The 6,815-nt window shown below is 47.6% G+C and overlaps 1 pseudogene; it reads right to left on the bottom strand.

The window, feature by feature from the left end:
* Positions 1–278: 278 nt before the first annotated feature.
* On the bottom strand, positions 279–5,855 carry LOC119271640 (annotated as a pseudogene).
* Positions 5,856–6,815: the final 960 nt, after the last annotated feature.

Below are 6,815 nucleotides of genomic sequence, written 5' to 3'. Positions count from 1 at the left end.
GTCCCCGATGCGGCAAGTGCAACATTGCAATCCTGACTTGTACGCATTTTTTTCATGCCTTGGCATGCGCATCCCTGCCGTTGCCACCAGGCGGGTGCTATCGAGCCACACCGATGGATGTTTTGGTATACGCAACATTTTTTTTCCTCCCGTGCATTTTTGCTAGTAATGTTTTAATCCTTACATCCTGCTAACTTACTTTATTATACTTGTTCTGATACGATAACGCATCCTCTCTTTATTTATCCAATTATGTGCCACATCATAAAAAACTTAATTGGCATGCATGACACACCTTATGATACACGTTTGTTGTCTGTCCTCATCCTCGTCAGCAGTAATCGCTACAGTCCAAAGATAAATCGACTGTCGGTCGACTGATCGATAAATAAAAATCAGTCAACTTGCACGTAGTCGATCCCCCTATCCACACATGAGTTAGAGACTTGAGTACAGTTCCCTGTCAACTTAAGAAGAGGTGATCGCCATCTCTCAGCGCGCGAACGTCATCCACCTCCGCGCCGTCGGCGGTGAGGACATGTCTCGCCGCCATTCCAAACTTGTCTTCCCCAAGCTTCAACAGTTCTTCCAGTGAACCAGGCAGACATACGAGCTTCCCTGCCGCGCGGTTGCCCGCCATGCCACTACCGTGCGGAATTTGGCCGTGGATAACAACACGTATCGGGTCGCCGTTCTGAAACGGGAGTGTGTCATGCCCGAGTTCTCTGGCAAATGTTAGCTCCTCTCCATGTCGCACCTTCAGAGATTCAAGATACTGGAGAGAAAGGTAAAATTAATGCCAAGTTCAGACAATCTAGTAAAACAATTTTTTACACTGAATAATCAGTATATTTTTGCTTCGGGACAACACCTGAATAATGCAGCATATGTGCATATAGTACCTGAACAAAGTTGGAGAATATAGTGTCCCCGTCTGCAGTAGCAGGCCAGATGGTGCTCTGCAAGTGGCTACGGCTTATGCGTATGACCTGGGTTAGGGTTCTGCTCCGGATGGTGAATGGCTGCGGGATGTTGAGCATCACACCGATTTCACCCGCCATGCCATGTGGCCCTATCCTCATGATAAACTGAAAAAAGACAGAGCAATCGCAGGTTATATAGTCGGTGTCCATTTTTCAGTTAAAAGAAGAGTTCATGTGGCCCTTCTTATTTTTCAGCGGTTCCGGCAAATTTCAGGCCGAGCTTACCTTCTCCAGGCCATCGTCCTTGGCGGTTCTCAACACATCCTGAAATGACACACAATGATGTCAGTCAAGGAATATATATACTTACTAAAAGAAAACAGGGCGTGAAATATGTGCAGTGAATTTACCACTTGGCCGGACGCGATGATGTAGCAGTCGGTCGGGATCTCGTTCTCCAGGACAATGTCCATCTTGGGCGGAAAGAACTCCGCCTTCATCTCCGACACGAGCTGCACGACGAGGTTGTCGGAGGCGCCCCGGAAGAGGTAGGAGTCCTCGACCGTGGCCTTGTAGAGGTGCTGCGCGACGGCCGACCTCGCGGCCTTGGGCAGCTCCGACAGCACCTCGTCGGGCAGCAGCAGCTCCGCCATCTGGAACCTCAGCTGCACGCTCTCCACCATCTGCTCCCGCATCCACACCGGCAGCCGGTTCGCCTTCCCGTACCTCGCCACCTGGTCCACCATGTCCCTCTGCAGGTCCAATTAATGGTGCATCATGCATCAACTGCAACTGCGTGTGATGCATTTACTAGTACGCGTTTGCTGCGGCGGGTAAGGAAAAGGAGGGTACCATGCGGAATGTGGTGGTGGCGCCGTGGACGACGAGGTTGGTCATGTTGCCGATGACGTAGCAGGCGACGCCCATGTTGCAGAGCATGAAGAGGATGCTGAAGAGCTTCTCGCCGGTGTTGGCGGCGTGCAGGTCGCCGTAGCCGACCGTGGCCATGGTGGTCATGGACCAGTACACGGCGTACGTGTAGGCGAACCACACGCTGCGCTCCTTGAAGTCGCCCCGGAGGCTGCCGATCCACGTCTGCTCCTTGTCCCGGTAGTGGAACGCGAGCCACAGGTACACGCACGACGCGCAGTGCAGCGCAAACAGAGCCACCTGCATCGGCAACTTCTGTTACGCATGGGCCAACTAGTAATTCGGGTTTGCTGACGAATTTCGTGTTCAAGTATTGTTCTTACGCAGACTAGCTTGATAAACCTAGTCCAGAAGTAGCTCAACCTGGTGTCCTTCTCCAACCTGCAATGTCCATATCCAGATAAATAAATGTGTGTGATTTCATCTTGTTATTAGTACTTCCTCTGTTCACTTTTATAAAATTTTGAAGACATTTCAGACAATGTATAAAACAGTCCATTTTTAACTATCTGAAATGACTTATAAAATTGAACGGAGGAAGTACCAACACATCTGCTACCCTCTGTTCACCACCATGCTTTATGTGAACCATTAATGAAATACTCAGATCAATGAATCATCGACGATCTCAGGCTAGTTGTAATGGTAGTATCATAGCTAGTATCATGCATGCCAACTAGACAATTTTAATAAGGTGTCATAACCTTAAATGAAGAAAGAGATGGTGGAGTATCATATCGTGATACCGTATCATAATAAATGTTATGCTACTTTGTGTTATGCATGATAATAAATAAAGTACTACATGATACTAATATATGATACTATGCGTTAGGGAGATAGTATTATACATTACTATCATATGCATGATGCTACTGTATGATACTCCATTATAACCAGCCTCAGTCTCAGATAAGGTCGCTTGCAGCGCGACTGCACTATACAGCCGACAAGATAAGGCCAAAGAAAGAATGCCACGCCGCCCAACTCTATAAAACGTATCTTAAATCGTTTATGGATGCATTATTGAGCACACTCGTACACATTATTAGCCAGACACAAATTCCTAAATGGCCCTGTTGCCAAAGGATTTGACTGAAGTGACTCAAGATCTGACATTTTGTTCCACCCCACATGGATTCTGGCCTCCGAACAGGTGTTACTTGTTTCGTTCTATGTCGACAGACATGCTAATTTTATTGGGCCAGGATATTTGTATATTGGTGTTAGAACATCTCTAATCGATCCCTTCTAATTTAGAGGAGTATATGACTTTCTATCTTTCAGATGAGTATATTTGCCCCTCTAAAAAATCAAGTGTAGTTTCTAACCGAACTAACTCCTTCAAACAATAAATATAAATTCGGTGTAAATTTGATCAAACTAATCCATCGTACTTGATTGGAACTCGATTCAGCCACTACCGTAAGCTATTTCATATAACATTAAATGAATCTAAACGGAAGATTAGATAAAAACTAAACAAACTACTCATCATCATCATTACCATTGACCTCGGCAATCATCTTGTCCCATTCCTCGTCGGTCATGTGGCCGGTGCCCCGGCTCACTCCGCCGCCACCGCCCTAGCCCGCACCATCGCCACCGCTCTCGCCATCTCCGTCGAACCCAGAGCAAGCAAAGGTCGATGATCGTCGTCATCAGGCTCGGGATGCTCCGAGGGAAACCCTACATCTAGGTTTCCTGGTTCGGACGATGACGGCGCCTTCGGTGTGGTTCGCCCTTCTGAGGGCATCGTTTTGGAGGAAGTGCTGGCTGGAGGGAACTAGAGGAGGAGCGGTATTCCATCTACCGCAAGGCCGACGACGGATCCCGGCGGCATGGCGCCGCGGAGTTTCAGCGACGTGAGCGGGCGGATGGATACGCGCAGGATGGTGGCGCTATCTGGCGTCGTGGTGGTGTCGATGGCAGGCCTGACAAGGTCGGTGCGTCAGTACCTGCTTTGGAGATGGACTAGCGGAAGATGGTGGCGGCGACTTATGGGAGTGCACCGGACCGGTGCGTGACACAGTCCCGGTATGTGGCTGGGCTGGGGCATCCGGCTTTAGATGTTAGGCTTTGGTGCGATGTCTGTTTGGTATTCGGCTCGGATATTCGGCACCCCTTCATCAAGGACATAGGAGTAGCGACAAGTGTTGCCAAGATGGTGGCTTCAGGCATACCGATGTATTACTTTGTAAAGTCTTTGTGAATAATTAATAAAGTGGTTGTATGCATCTCCTAGATGCAGAGGCCGGGGTGTATCCTCCTTTTCAAAAAAAACCCGGCCTATAGAACTTGTAATGTCGGCGCTCTTCCTCGACACGCTCCGGGTACATGCGGCGAAGCTGTGCTATGTATTCCTAGTCGGCACGCTATCGGGGAAGTTTAGTCGGGGGTTTGCACTGTGGAGGCGCACCGGCATGATGTCGTACACCCACGCCGCCGACTAGTAGGAACCGGTCCTAATCCGTTTGCGGGTATCGTGGTTGGTGATCTCCGCCACCCACACCCCCCATGCTCGCTGCCACATGGTGAGGTACCTACTCTGTGGCGCCGGTGATGTCGGCATGTCAGGGAACCAGGAAGTGTCGCCGCAGGAGGAGGACACAATGCTACGACCATGGGCTCTGGAGCGTGGAGCGGCCGCGGCTGGATCCGGCCATTTTGGGCAGCATGGCGGCAGAGTGTATAAGGTCAAGCGGTGGGGAGAGGGAGATTTTTACTCCAACAACGGCCAGCCTAGTATATTTAGGACCCTGATAAGTACCGAATGTCAAGTACGAGCACATGGCAACTTCGAATGTTTTTGATGACAAGTTTAATGACATGGTTGTATGGATGTTTACTTTATCTATAAAGCGGGTCGAAAATCTATTTCGAGAGAGGATAGCAACTGTACTTGTCAAGCATGACAATTTTTATACTTAAGTTTATTTTGGACAAAGCCTTGCCGCATGTCACCGAAAATTGTCATCCTTGTGTGACTCGAACTGCCAACGTTAGGGTCGGAATGCCGTGCATATGATGCGTGGCACTCATCATTTGGGTATATTTACGGGTTGGGGAGGTCACGGAGTGAAAATTACCCCACTCTAACAGTTTTATGAGATCGGTTAGGTGTGGTTTATTGAAGTAAAATCATATTTATCTCTCTAACATTTTTTAGGGGATCAGTTAGAGATGCTCTTAGAGAGATGAGATACGAAGTAGAAGTACATTGTATGTATGGAGTTGTATGCTCGTACGTAGAGTACCTTGTAAAGAGCTTACTGGCGCGACGCAGCCGCCAGAGCCGGAGAAGGATGAGGAACCCGCAGGGGCCGTTTCTTTTGCCCCTCACGAGCTGGTAGACTATCTGCAACGGGATTGTGGAGGCCACATCCAGCACGAACCACGGCCGCGTCAGGTACCTATAAATCCAATCCGCGCAAAATACGCATGGTCTTATTATACGCACAGATATCGCCAAGAGTCCTAAAGGAAACAAATTAATTCTCAGCGATGAGTATGAGTTAGTACCTCACGGCGACCTTGCTACGGTCGTCGACGAGGAGGTCGGTGGACCTGTCCCGGTACGCGACGAAGAAGGACACGACGATGTCGGCGCAGAAGAAGACGTCGACGACCAGGTCCACGACGAGGTGCGCCCGGGAGGCGGCCTTCTCCAGGGCCAGCTCGAACGGCGACGCCCACGCAGAGTAGGCCACCAGCACGATCAGGAACATCTGCCAGTACCTGCGATCGAGATCAACTCCATCGTTCAAGCTCGCCCACTACGTGGGTTCATGGATCACTTCTAGTACGTGCAGTGCATGCATGCCTAAGGCGATCGAGCCGCGCGCACCTGTAGGGGCGGCCGTATGGGTTGATGACGTTTGGCCGGAGCGGCGGAGGGGCTCCGCCGAGTGCTTCCGGGAGATGCCCGGTAGAGAGGCTGATGTTCCGCGGAAGGAGCATCCTCGACGACGACGAACCTCTCTGACTTCTTACGCCCGCCATGGCCATGCTGACTAGCAGCCTCTTCGGCCGGCCCAGGGTTAACTGGGAAAGTATCGAATCGGTGATGTAGGGTATTGAATGAGAAAGTTTAGTGCTATCCAATTAGTCGAATCCAAAAGAAACAGTGGAATTGTATTTACTTCCTAACTTCCCTCTTAATAATCATTATCAGCCTACCTTTTTGTCTATGACATACAATAATGAGTTGATCTTCCTACCTTAAGGTTCGGCCTCCAAGTATCCGCCGGATAATATGGGAACAAAATTAATGAAAATAAGGAGAACAGGACTTCAAGCTGGCACCTGTTTGGGCTGTCTCGGCCCAACCAGGAAAACACACATAGGGCCCTTACATGGGTTGGCCAGAGCAGGGCCCACTAAATTCGTTTTATTTTTTTATTTCGGAAAAATATTTTGTTTAGTATATGTCTGACGAGTATTTGTCAGAATTCAGTTTTTTAGTTGTCAGAAATCAGTTTTAAAGAAATAGTTAAAAGGTGCAAAAAATGTCATGCATGTAGATATATATGTTCATACGTGGAAATAAAATATTCATCATCTATTAAAAATGTCCCTGTGTAAAATAAATAAAACTTTGGATTAAAAAGGTCAAATATAATTTTATAAATTTTCATATATTCATAAAAAATGTCCATAATGTACATATATGTTGACATGTGTGAAATAAATAAATTATTGCTTATTTAAAAGTTCCATTATTGAGAAAACTATATTCGTGTATTTAAAAGTTTATGTATCCCTTGCATCAAGTTCATAGATTCTGAAAAAATGTTTAGAAACATGTGGGTATATGTTCATATAATAATGGTTTAAAGTCCAAACGAAAGAAAATGAAATAAAAGAAAAAAAGAAAACTAGAAAGAAAAAGAAAAGGAGAAAAAGGAAAAGTTACAGAAACACAGAAAGAAAACGCTGCTGGGCTCACCCGGCTGACAACTC

This window comes from Triticum dicoccoides, chromosome 3A, assembly GCF_002162155.2.
Source record: "Triticum dicoccoides isolate Atlit2015 ecotype Zavitan chromosome 3A, WEW_v2.0, whole genome shotgun sequence".
NCBI lineage: Eukaryota > Viridiplantae > Streptophyta > Magnoliopsida > Poales > Poaceae > Triticum > Triticum dicoccoides.
The sequence above is the reverse complement of the archived record's forward strand: the minus strand, read 5'-3'. Positions and strand labels throughout refer to the sequence as shown.